We start from the raw sequence: 13,847 nt of genomic DNA on the forward strand, positions 1-13,847 counted from the left end.
TATATTGATTTACTTTGTGTTTGCCTTGTTTGTTTAGTTGAACTTAGATAGCCTTCACTACCTCTTTTACGCTTCGAAATAGCTTAATTTTGGCAATAGCTAACTTCCCCCCATTCCAAGTGGTTCGACCCGAACTTGCCCTATCACTAGGTGTAGGTTTGGTTACAAATTTAGTTTGATTGGAGGAATTTTAGTTTCAACGACCTAGAATCCACCTCTCATCAAAAATGGCACCGTTGCCGGGGAATGGCTTAGTTATTTGCTATTGTTGTTGAGTTTATTTCATTTCATTTCAAAAATACAAAAAGATTTTTCTCTTTAGGCTACATTTGTAGCCGTGCTACTAATATTTTCCTTTGAGATTGTGTGTGCAAGAGAACATGGGAGAAAGCCCAAGGGTGACATTGTAGGGGTTGGGAACTCCAGGTGCATATAAGTATGAGAGCGGGATTGCTCCATTTTCAATTCCGAAAAGTGACTTTGAAATCAAGCCGGCAATGATAACTTTGATTAAAAGGCAACAATATAGTGGTTGAACCAATGAAAGTCCCCTCAATCATCTTAAGGAGTTCGAAAAATATTGCAACACGATTAAGGTGAGCGAGGTCACACAAGAATTCATAAGGCTCAAGCTATTTCCTTTCTCCCTAATTGGAAGAGCTCAAGAGTGACTAGACAAGGAAGTAAAGCCTAATTCCTTGAGAACTTAGGATGAAGTCACTAAAGAATTTCTTTCCCGTTTCTTCCCTCAAAAGAAAATGGCGGAGGCTAGAGCTTTGATTCAAGGTTTCAAGCAAAGGACTAGTGAAAGCCTCTATGAAGCATGGGAGAGGTATAAGGAATATCAAAGAAAGTGTCCTCACCATGAAATCCCCACTTACCAAATAATTCAAATCTTTTATGGTGGTTTGAGTCCTCAAGGGAGGTCAAGTCTTGATGCCGGAGCCGGAGGCCCAATAATGAACAAGACCGAGGAAGAAGTTGTTGATATTATTGAGGATGTAGTGAGACACTACATGGATTGGCAAGAGGGTGAGAAAGACCCGACAAATAAGAGTAACACCACGGAATGCTCGATCGATCAACTCAATGCTATCAACAATTTTTCCACGCAAATTTCGGATTTAGGGAAAAGGGTGTAATCTATCAAGGTTAAGCTCGAGAGTGTAACTTTGCAAGCACCGATTCTACCCTCCCAAATTAAGGGGAGAGGTACACCTCCTTACCCTAACACTTTTCCCTCTTCTTGTTGTATAATTAGTGAATGTTGGTTTTGTGATTTTTGAGGAATGAATGATCATGATGCTTCTTTTTGCCCTAATGTTTCTTGTGATAGTATTGATGAATATGATGGGAATAGGAGTGAGCATGTGAATTATGTTGCTAATAATGATTTTGGACCTAGATTTGATGTTCAAAGGAATGTTAGTAATAGGAATTATCACAACCATGGGAACTATGATAATTATAACCAAAATAGTGGTTATGGGAACAAAGAACCCAAGGGTTTCGTGGTAACTATAACAACCATGGTTATAATGGTCAAAGTCATGGCCAAAGATATGGAGATCATAACCAAAGTTATGGTAACCATAATCAAAATCATGGCCAAAATCAAGGTAGAGGTAATTGGAGTAATCAAAGTAGGGGGAATTTTCAAAACAATACTCAAGGAGGTGCCCCATTCGGATTTACTCCAAAGACCTAAGGCCAAAGTGATAGTTTCTATGATCAACCATCTTCATCTAGGAGTTGGTTAGAGGATGTCATTGAGAACCAAACCAAGGTGTTGAATACTCATATAATCCTTAGTAATGAGAAGATTAATGACATGATGACTTATAGTAAGGGGTTAGAGAACCAAATTTCTCAATTGACTAGTATGTTGAAAGAGTTTGCAAATCTTTCTTCTTTAACTTCACAAGGTTTAGATCCTAAGAATTCTATGAATGCAATTATAACTAGGAGTGGTAGGATTCTTGAGAAGTGGAGTTTCTAAGAAGAGTGATGCTAAGGAGAGTCCTAGCAAGAATCCAATTGAGAATGAGGGAGATGAGAGTCCTTTGGTTGAGAAAGTTGATGAGGAACAAGTTGAAAAAGTGAAAGAGAAAGTGAGAGAAGTTATCAAACCTAAGCTCCCATACCCCTAAAAGTTTAATAGGCATAAATTAGATGAACAATTTGGCAAATTCATAGAGATTCTTAGGCAACTTCATCTTACCCTCCCATTTACCAAATGTAAAATTATGCAAAATTCCTTAAGGAAGTCTTGAGTGGGAGGAGAACTTGTGATATGGCGGAAATGGTTAGTTTGACTGAAAATTGTAGTGCCATCTTAATGAACAAGATGCCGCCTAAGTTGAAGGATCCTGGGAATTTTTCTATCCCTTGTGCTATTAACAAGACACAAATTGATAATGCCTTGTGTAACCTAGGAGCTAGTGTTAGTCTTATGTCATACTCGGTCTATCAAAGACTTGAGCTAGGAGAACTTTCACCTACCAACATTACTTTACAATAACCGATAGGTGCACTAAAATCCCAAAAGGTAAGGTAAAGGATGTTCCCTTAAGGGTAGGGAAGTTGTGATCCCGGTAGATTTTGTTGTGCTTGATATGGACGAAGATTCCAATATCCCCAAAATTCTTGTTAGACCCTTCCTTGCAACATCTGGAGCTATGATTGATGTCAAGAGTGCTGAAATTTCTCTCAAGGTGAGGGAAGAAGAGATTGAGTTTGATTTGAATGAGAGTATGCAATGCCCTTCTTCTTCACTAGAGAATTGTATGAGAATCGAAATTTTAAATGACATTATGAATTCCATGCATGAACACTTACTCGCCTCTAATGATCCTCTTGAGTGTGTTTTGTTGAACAAAGAAAAAATAGGTGAGCATGGCAAGGGCCTTCATTGAGAGAGTCATCGATGAAAGCTTGGAAGGAATTGATGAGCAAATGTGCATAAAGATCTCAAGCCAAGAAGCTTTGCAAGCGGCCTCAACCAAAGAAGGTAAAGGTATTCCCACGGTAGAGCTCAAACCTCTACCATCACACCTTAGGTATGAGTTCTTAGGCCCAAATTCTACTTATTCCGTGATTGTTACTGCATCTTTGAGCAAGAGCCAAGCTCAAGAGTTATGTGATGTTTTGAGAAGGCACCAAGGTGCTTTGGGATATACCATTGATGACCTCAAGGGTATAAGCCCCGCTTTATATACACACCACATAACCCTTGAGGAAGGTGCTCTTCCTTCTATTGAGCAACAACGGAAACTACATCCCCAAATGGGGGAGGTAGTGAAGAAAGAGATTACTGAGCTTCTAGATGCGGGAATCATATTCCCCATCTCAAGCTCTAGGTGGGTCTCTCCCGTTCATGTCGTTCCAAAGAAGAGGGGCATGACCGTCGTCAAGAAGGAAAAAGGTGAGCTTATCCCGACGAGGACGGTCACGGGTTGGCGAATGTATATAGACTATAGACGTCTAAACACATCCACCAAGAAAGATCACTTTCCCCTTCCTTTCATTGACCAAATGCTAGAAAGACTAACAAGGCATAAGTATTATTGTTTTCTTGATGGTTACTCGGGGTTTTTCCAAATTCTTATCCACCCCGATGACCAAGAGAAGACTACTTTTACTTGCCATATGGTACATTTGCTTATAGGAGAATGCCATTCGGACTTTGTAATGCTCCCGCAACATTTCAACGATGTATGATGAGTATCTTTGGATATATGTTGGAGGAGGAGATGGAAGTGTTTATGGATGATTTCTCCGTAGGGGGAGCTTCCTTTGAGGCATGCCTTGAAAATCTTGAGAAATGTTTGGCTAGGTGTGAGAAGGTGAATTTGGTATTAAATTGGGAGAAGTGTCACTTCATGGTTGAGGAAGGCATACTCCTTGGGCATAAGATTTCTCACAAAGGCATAGAGGTGGACAAAGCAAAGATTGAGGTTATTGAGAAGTTGCCACCTCCGGTTAATGTGAAAGGTGAGATATCTTTCTTGGAACATAGCGGGTTCTATAGAAGGTTTATCAAGGAATTTTCTCTCATAGCAAAGCCTCTCAATGATCTTCTCCAAAAGGATGTTGAGTTTGTGTTTGATGACAAATGTTTGAAAGTATTCAACAAATTGAAGAAAGCTTTGATCTCTACTCCTATTGTCCAAGCCCCTAGGTGGGATTTGCCTTTTGAATTGATGTGTGATGCTAGTGATACGGCCATTGGGGGTGCATTGGGTCAAAGAGTTGATAAGAAGATTCATGTCATTTATTACATGTCGAAGACTCTTAATGGTGGTCAAAGAAGCTACACAACAACGGAGAAGGAGTTCTTGGCAATTGTTCATTCTTTTGAAAAATTTCGTTGCTATTTGTTAGGGTCCAAGACAATTGTCTTCACTGATCATGAGGCCCTAAAATATCTCTTTGCTAAGAAGGAATCTAAGCCAAGGCTAATTCGTTGGGTGCTTGAGCTTCAAAAATTTTACCTTGAATTAGAGATAAGAAAGGAGTGGAAAATGTGGTCGCGGATCATTTATCTAGACTTGAGGATTTCAAAGTTCAAGATGATGGGTCTCCTATTGAAGATAGAATGTTGGATGATTCTTTGTATGCTATACATATGAAGGAACTCCCATGGTTTGCCGATTTAGTTAACTATCTTGCTTGTGGGGAGTTTCCTCCTTTATTTACCAAGAATCGAAGAAAGAAGCTTAAGAGGGAGGCTAGGCATTATGTGTGGGATGAACCAATCTTGTACCAGAGAGGTGTTGATGGTTTGTTGCGTCGATGTGTGCCAAATAAGGAGATACCTAGTATGTTGAAGATGTGCCACTTGGATCCTAGTGGTGGTCACATGCGTGTTTCTAGGACAGCTTCCAAGGTGCTTCAATGTAGATTGTGGTGGCCAAATCTCTTCAAGAATACATGGGAATTTGTCATGATTTGTGACCGGTGCCAAAAAACCGGAAATATTTCAAGGAGAAATAAGATGCCCCAACAACCCATCCTTGAGGTGGAAGTTTTTTATGCATGGGGAATTGATTTCATGGGTCCTTTCCCTTCTTCATATGGGAATCAATATATTCTTGTTGTCGTTAATTATGTGTCGAAATGGGTTGAAGCCATTGCTTCACCAACAAACGATCATAAGGTAGCAATGAAGATGTTCAAGAAGATAATTTTCCCAAGATTTGGCATCCCCAAGGCGGTCATAAGTGATAATGGATCTCATTTTGTGCATAGTGCCTTCCGCAAGATGTCGAAGAAGCATGGAATTAATCAACGTTTCGGACTCCCCTATCATCCTTAAACTAGTGGACAAGTTGAGGTGTCTAATTGTCAAATCAAGTTGATTCTTGAGACAAGAAATAGGAAAGATTGGTCGGACAAGCTTGATGATGCTTTGTGGGCATATAGAACGGCCTTTAAGACTCCTATTGGCACCACTCCTTACCGCTTGGTTTATAGGAAGTCTTGTCATCTTTCGGTTGAACTTGAGCATCGTACTCATTAGGCTATTAAGAAAGTCAATTTCGATTTGGCAAGTGCGGGTGAGCAACGTTGGCTTGATCTCCCTGAATTGGAAGAACTTCGTTTGGATGCATATGATTGTGCAAGCATGTACAAAACTCGTACCAAAGAGGTGCATGATAAGCTTATTGAGAAGAAAGAGTTCAATGTTGGTGATAAGGTGCCCCTTTACAATTCAAGGATGAGATTATTTCCCGGAAAGTTAATGTCTCGTTGGAGTGGTCCTTTTGTGGTTTAAGAGGTTTTCCGCATTGGTGCTATTGAAATCTCTCCTTTGGATTTCTCAAGATCTTTCAAAGTCAATGGCCATAGGCTCAAGCGTTACTATGATGGAATTTTTATCAGAATCATTCATAATATGACCCTCTATGAACCACCTTGAAAGGTGGAGAACGTCAAGCTAATGACGTTAAACAAGCGCTTCTCGGGAGCAACCCTTTCTTTTCTATTTTCTTTAATTTTATTTTTCCTTTTTGATGCTTTTGATCTAATTGATTTTTCTTTCTTGATTGTGTTTAAGGGTGTTTTTAATAGGATGGAAGTAAGATCTCCAACAATTTTGGTACCAAATTTGAGGATGAAGTGTTCAATTTGAGTATTTGGAGGCATAAGTAAGAATTGAAGCTTGGTGGGTTCGAAATGGTGGGTTCATGAAATTGTCGCGTTGAACCCACCGTAAAGGCATTTAGAGACTGCCTAGTCTCGTGTTCATCATGGGCATGTAGCTTGTACCCACCGATGTGCGCACAAGAGGGTTTCGGAGGAGCCAAAGACCCAGGAGGGCGCGGGCTCGCGCGATCATGGCGCGGCCGCGCGGCCTGGTGGCGCGGGCGCGCCCCCCTGTTGCCCCCTTTTTTTAAACGCACCATCTTCTTTTCTCTCTCTTCCCCTATTTTCTTGCTTTATTTCTCTTGTTGAGTTCTAGCATCATCATCTTCTTTGTTGCCATTTTATTATCATAATATCATCATTTTTCTCTTCATTTAGTTGATTATTACTCTAAAATCTCCAATTTTACACTTTCCTTGTGATTTTCTCTCTCCAAAAGTTGGGATTTTTGGGTATTATTTGATTGGGGTTTTGAGTTTGCAATTTTGGATTGATAGTGTGTGATTGTGCTATTTGTTCCATTTCATTAGAATTTCTCACCAATTCAAGATATGATTTCTTCATTTCTTTTGGTTTTCTTGATAAATTCTCTACCTTGGTTTTTCATGAGAGATTTGTCTTGTTTTGGTGCTTGTATTAATGGTGGTTTCATATTGCTTATTTCTTACCTCCAATACTTGTATTGATGATGATTATTGTTGGATAATTGAACTTGTGATGCTTGATTTTGCTTGAACAACCACTATTTTGATACCATCATTGTTGGACATGTTGTTATGATGTTTGGTAGTAATGATGTTCATATTGATGGGTTTTAGATGATTGTTTGGAGTGTTGTTGCTCTTGGTGCTCTTTTATAGTTCATAAATTCTTGTTAGCATTATTGTTCAAGTGCATTTTTACACTTGTGGTGTGATAATTTGCTCATTTCCATGATAATGGTGGCCTTGAATTTATTTGCTCTTGATACGCACAATCTTTTCACATCATTTCTTTCATGTTTTTGAACCTAGTTCTTATTTTCTTGTGTTTAGATGGCACCTCTTCGCCGAGCCAAGAGGGCACGGGGTTCTAATTCTAGGAAGGTTGTGCCACCTCCGCCCAATGTCGAAGAGACTTATGGCATTAAATTTACCAAGCAAGAGCATTGGGATAATTTCATTCGTCTTTCATCTAGGAAGCTTCTATCAACTCGATTCTATGATGCATCGGCAACAACATCATTAGGAATTGACGAAGATGTGAGATTCTTGGCTCGAAATTTGGGGTTGGAAGAATTCATTGGTCTTAATGCTCCGACCTATGCCCGCATTACCTTCAAGTTTCTTTAATACTTGGAAGTGCATGAGGAGAAGTTGGATGGTGTGTCTACTCAAATGCTTACTTTTCAAGTTTTCAACAATGACCACTCGATTCCTCTCTCCTACTTCAATGAAGCCTTCAAGTTTCCTTCGCCAATAGAGGGTACCCCCTACATTTACCCGGCTTTTGAGGTTTTGCAACGAGATCATAATTATAAGGAACGTCGTTGGTGGAGACACATATCGGTTGCAAATAGTTATCGTTCTTAATATTCCAAGTCGGCTTCCATCATCCACTCGGCTTTGAGATACTTTATCAGTTCCTCACCTATGTATTTTTCTCTAAAGAGTCTCTTGGAGCCATTTCTAGGAAGAACTAAGTTGGCTTTGGTTGGCGGACAAACCCCTTGAAGAAAAGGTCGAGATCCTTGATTTTGCGTCCCATTTGCTTGATCGTTTCATCGATATTTGTGATGGTGTCTTTCTCTCCGGAAGCATTCAATTGGGAGGAATAATCACTATCTTGGCTCTCTCTCTCAACAAAAAATATGGGGAGATGCTTGAGTCCCTTGAACCTATTCGTGATAAACGAGAGAAAACTCCATCCCATCTACTTAGTATCTATGCCTTGATCAATCAAAGGTTTTTGGAGCGTACTTCTCAAGAAGAATTGTTTGTTTGGAAAGTTTCAAGGACTATCGATTGGTGTCCCATCCCTCATGCGAAGGCTACCACTCGATGCTTGGGCACCACTCTTCCTTGGAGGCCAAACAAGTGGCCGGTCGACTAATCTCTCAAGAAGGCTCCTTCGCCAAATCTCCGCCACAATCCGTATGCCCCCGTTCACCCTCTTGCTCCCTCTTTGCCTTCGGTGTCCCGGGGAGGTACATCTTCGATTCCCCCTTCTTCACTTTCTTTCTCTACTTGTGACTTGTCTATTTTGCATGCAAAGATCGATTCCATTGCAAATGTTTTGAATTGTTCACCTTTAGGGAATGACTTTGTTTTAGGCTATGATTACCATGCTAGTCAAGTTTATGATATGCATGTAAATAGGGGGGAGATTGAGCCTTATGTTAACTACCCTTACCTCCCGGTTCAACAGGGACCCATACCTCAATGGGCCCCGTATGACCCGACCCTTGGACCTAGATTGTGCTATCCCTACTGGGAGGGACCCAATGTGCCTTCCAATGCGATTAAGGGGACCTCTCCGACCTCTTACGACTATAGGAGGCCCGGAGGGTGTGACTTTTCTTATGACCCAGCTAACCCTAACCCATTCCCTAATCCTGAGACTTTCGGCCGATGGGGGCTTTCGGGTGAGCCGGTTCTAGATGATTAGTCCCACTATTTTGCTAGGGACAAGGCCTGAGGGAGAGTAGGTTGAAGGGAAAGGGTCCTATGGATGTGGATGATGTCATTAGCCATGTTTCTTCTGAGGTTGGTGAGGGGTGAGGGGAGTACCCATTCTACCCCTTACCACAGTGCCGAGTGATGCTATTTTGGCTGCCCTCCCTTTTATGCTCGTTTGCTTTTGTGTTGATTATTTTGCCAGCTTGTTGCTTGGTTTTGGCTTGGGGGGGTAGCTTATTTTAGGCTTGGGGGAATATTCTTATGTTTGTTGTGCTGCGTTGTTTTCCCCTCTTGCTTTTATGGTTCACTATGGTTTTGTCTTCGACTTGGTGTCTCTTTCTAATGATGATTTATGTTGGTTTCTGTTTGCTGCGATTGTTTTCTGATGATGATGATATGATGTTAGTCTATTGCTTGACCGTTGTTTTTATGCTGGTTGATTGTTTTCTGGATGGATAAGTTTTCTCTCTGCTATATGATTCTCTTTCTCTAATTCTATGATCATTTTTGTCTCAGTTTAGATGTCTAGAGTTTTTGTTTGGAAGTTACTAACAATTTCTTTTTGTATATAGTTTTTTTTTATTTCTCACTTGGAACGTTATCCTTGCTTTTACTTTTGGAGCATCATGAAGGTTTATGCTTCCCTACATTTATATTCATTAGCATTGCTTGGAGTACCTGGTGAGATCCTTCTATTTCTTTTCTTTCTTTTTCTTTCTTGACTGCTTAGAATAGGTTTAGTTTAGGAAGAGTTGATTGTTCGAGGATGTTTGCCTTGTAACACCTAGCGTGTTTGGGGTTATTGGCGATGTTGCCGAATGACCGCTTGTTTGACGATTGGGTTTTCCTTGTCTTGCTTACATTCTTGTGTTTTTCTTTTCTTCTTTCTTTTCTTTCCTTTCTTTCCTTTTACCTTTTTCTTTCTTTGATGAACTAAAAACACACAAAAAGATTTTGAGGCTATATTTTCTTTTTACTTGTTTAGCTCTTGTATTTGGACATACTACCATCCATGATTTTGCATTTGAATATGTGCCTTCCTATATCTTATTGGTGTGCATGCTTTGAGATTATCCATGGTTGACTCTAGGATAGGGTATGCTAAGGTAGAAATTTAGACCTTTTGGGCCCTTGATGCCGGATTCTATTGGTTTGTGGTAAGATGGAGTTGCTTCCTTTGGTGGATTTGACACTTTTAGTGAGTTTTTGCTACAACCTTGTGAGGTTTCTTTCTTTTCAAACCTTCTACATATTTTGCTTGAGCGGCACATGGATCCTTGGCTATTATGTACTTTATCTAGAATTTACTTTTCATCTCCCGAGATCGCGACCGAGCCATTTTGGAAGGACAAGGCATCTTTTCGTGGTGGTTATTTTTATGTTTCTAGGATAGTTTTAACTTCTTTATTTTGGGTTTTCATTTGCTTTCTTGCTAACCATTTGAGCCATTTACCCTTCATTTCAAGTCACATCTTTAGTTCTTGAGCCTTTTGTTTCAATTTTGTTCCCATATTTGGTTTTTGTGAAGCATTTGGTCTCTTATGTTGGAGGTTTGGTGGATGCGAATGATTGTTTGGTTCTTTTGATGAACGCAAGTTTGTGTTGTAAATGTTTTGTGAATAATAAGCAAATGCAAATGTTGAAAAAGCCGTCCATAGTTAAAAGAGGCGAGGACAATAAAGTGAAAAAATGAAAAATGAAAAAATGAGAAAATGAAATGCACATTCAAAAGCTTTGGCAAAAATTGAAAAAAGTGAAAAATGAAAAGCTCAAAAATATTTTAATGTAAGTGTCTTTCTCCCTATTTTAAGCATTGAGGACAATGCTTTGTTCAAGCTTGGGGAGAAGCGTTCTTACGCTTTTTGTACATATGATTGTGATTCTTGGCTTTGAATAAGCTTGGGGGAGTTGTGTTTTTGTTTGGTGATTACTTGGTTTTGGTGTTGAGATTTGGCCAATCTTTGCTTCACGATTTAGGTATACCACCAAATTTCAAATTGTAGCCTACCCTCACCCTTCTCGCCTTTACATTACAACCCTTTCCAAGACCTTTTGACCTTTGTGGTTGAGTCACTAGTCGGTGGAGGGAGATGTAGGGCAAGCTTATAGAGCGGTATGTAATAGCTGAGATGTCGAGAAACCTCAAACTTTATTCTTTTCCGGTTCCTTCGAGGAACCATTGAGACGCTTACTAAGGGTAGATTTGAAGCCATTGGGAGAACGTGGTAGATTGGTTGGGATAAAAGTGGATTGTGCCTCATTAGTTCTCTACACTTAGCATATCTTATGTTTCAATCAACCTTAGATATCTTGGAGCATGCATACCCCTATCATATAGAAAAGTGTTTATTCACTTGCATTTGATTGTTTGCAAAAGTCCTTGTCAAGAGCTATTTGTTTGAATTTTTGATTTACCTTCTTTTCTTTTAATGATTTTGCCTCATTTTACTTCAAAGAATTATGGGTAAACCACTTAGGAAACCCTTACGAGACCGTCACTCGTCCTCTAGACAATCTAGGGGTTTAAAGGGCTTGTTGTAGCTAAAAACAACCGTGATTCCTACGATAGTGAGTCTTAGTGTATATTCTCATCTCATGTCTTTCTTTTTCTTATTTGAATAAGTCTTTCATCCTCATTCTTGCTTGCTTGGTTTAGCTCGAGGACGAGCAAAAGTTTAGCTTGGGGGAATTTGATGAGTGTCATTTATGGCACTCATTTGATCCCTTTTAGAGTGATTTTCATTCTCTTTTGTAGCCCTTTTTATTCCCTTTTTATTCCCTTTTCTCTTTATTTCTTTAGTTTGCATTTTCCTCAGTAGATTTTCCATTTTCATGCATCTCTTAGTTTGTTTCGCCTTTTTCCCCTTTATTTGTTTGTTTTCTTTTATTTTCAGGAGAAGTTCATTCCCAAGGTCTCTTCCCGAGTTTTGCATCGATTGGGATGCTTAATGTCTTCCATTTGAAGCCCAAGATTGAAGATGTGCAAGTTCCATTCTTCTTTAGGCCGTGCATTCAAGCCGTGGGGGCACCAATTCTAGTGTTGAACCCACCATCATGGTGTTTTAGGATCTGTCATGCTCCGTGTTCATCAAGCACACCAAGTGAAGCGCACGAGGAGCATCAAGATAAAGGGGAAGAGAGTTGTCCTGCTCCCAGGCGTGGGCGCGCGCGACCATGGCGCGGCCGCGCCTGCCGCCTCCCCTGTTTCGTACCCTTTTTCTCGCGGTTGCACATCCTCAAAGTAAAGCCACGCCTGTATGGGTTTTTTTGGGATAACTAACTACTTTCTCCTTTGTTAGTTTTTATTTACAAAATTTCTCTTCATTCTTAGAAGGGAGGAGAGAGAAAGCTTAGAAGAAGAATTAGGTTTGATTTTCTTAGAGAGAGAAACTCTAGAATTTAGATTTTGTAGAGAGAGTAACTTGAAGATTGATGGTCGATGATTGATGATGGTTGCAATTGGTTTGATTTCAAGTACACTTCCTTTGATTTGATCAAGTTTGTAAGAATCTTCTTTACTTTAATTCAATCCTAGCTTTTGATTTCAATTGTTTTGTTGATTATTCAAGTTTATTGATTGTTTGATTGAATTGATTTGATTGGAATGATATTGATGAATTTGATGAATTGTATAGCTTTTTTCTTGATTTCTTTAATGGATTGTGAGTAGTTTGCTTACTAGGGATGTGGTGAAGCATGTATTAGTGATGGATCATTAGCTAATTGGGGGGTTTTTGATTGATTTAGCATTGTGACTAAATTGGTTGATTGATTCTTTGTATGTGTATGGATTAGAAGGAGTGATCAACCTTGTTCTTCATGCTAGATTGCATTGTGTGTCTATATTGATACGGACCATTGATTTGTAGCTCACAATTATCGATTGAGCTTGGTTTGTGACGTTCCTAGTTAGAGTCTTTCATAGTTGGCGCTAGCTAGACCTCTAGGAGATAGCTTGTCGAACTCTTTTGATTGCATTATCTATCTTCCCTTGCAATACTCGAATTAGTCAATCTCCAACCTGATTAGTGTATGTTCATTGCAAGTGCATGTGGATCCTAACTCCCTAGTGTTTGATATATTGATTTACTTTGTGTTTGCCTTGTTTGTTTAGTTGAACTTAGATAGCCTTCACTACCTCTTTTACGCTTCGAAATAGCTTGATTTTGGCAATAGCTAACTTTCCCCCATTCCTAGTGGTTCGACCCGAACTTGCCCTATCACTAGGTGTAGGTTTGGTTACAAATTTAGTTTGATTGGAGGAATTTTAGTTTCAACAACCTAGAATCCACCTCTTGTCAAATCACTACCTAAGTGAGATTAAACGTCCAAGAACAGTCCCAACCTGGGACTATTCAAGACTTTCTTTTAATGAGAAAGACTCGAACGGGTATCTAGGAAAATGATGATGCAAGCATTAAATAATTTGCATTTATTTGACATTCAACAATATACAAGTTCATTCATTTATATAGTGCTAATTAGAGTACCTACAAGCAAACTAAGGTTACTTTACAATCCATACATTCATTCATAACAATCCATTCATACATTATATTTTACTAACCAAATTTAACAAACTAACTAGTTAACTAATAACTATTCTATTAAAAAAAATCACTTTAAAGCTACTCAAATTCAAACACATATAAATATATAACATGTAAACAATTAAAGTAAAAATTAACAATATGGAATAAACAAACAATTAATAAAACAATCAAGATAAAATTGTGTTAACTAAATTTGAAACCCTAACTTTTAAGTTTGGAATAAACAAACAATTAATTCATATGGAAGTAAAATTTAGCAAGAACTCACCCTAATTTGAGAGTGAGAAAGAGAAGGAATGTGGAGTGAGAGAGAGAGGTGTGGTGGTGCCTTGCTTTGAGGTAGTTTTGGCAGGGAGAGAGAGAGAGGTGTGGTGGTGGAGCACAAAACCCGAACCCACGAACAGCAGCAGCAACCCACGAACACCACCAGCAAACCCACGAACACCACCAACCCACGAGCAGCAACCAACGTGCAGCAACACCCCAGAAG

General features: G+C 39.4%; 1 non-coding gene across 1 annotated transcript; it reads right to left on the minus strand.

Annotated features, from left to right (window-relative positions):
• Window positions 1–765: 765 nt before the first annotated feature.
• Window positions 766–871, minus strand: LOC145565711 (small nucleolar RNA R71). Its single transcript, XR_014095091.1, has one exon. It is a non-coding gene; the product is annotated as a small nucleolar RNA R71 (small nucleolar RNA).
• Window positions 872–13,847: the final 12,976 nt, after the last annotated feature.

Source organism: Chenopodium album, chromosome 10 (genome assembly GCF_948465745.1).
Source record: "Chenopodium album chromosome 10, dcCheAlbu1.1, whole genome shotgun sequence".
Taxonomy (NCBI): domain Eukaryota; kingdom Viridiplantae; phylum Streptophyta; class Magnoliopsida; order Caryophyllales; family Amaranthaceae; genus Chenopodium; species Chenopodium album.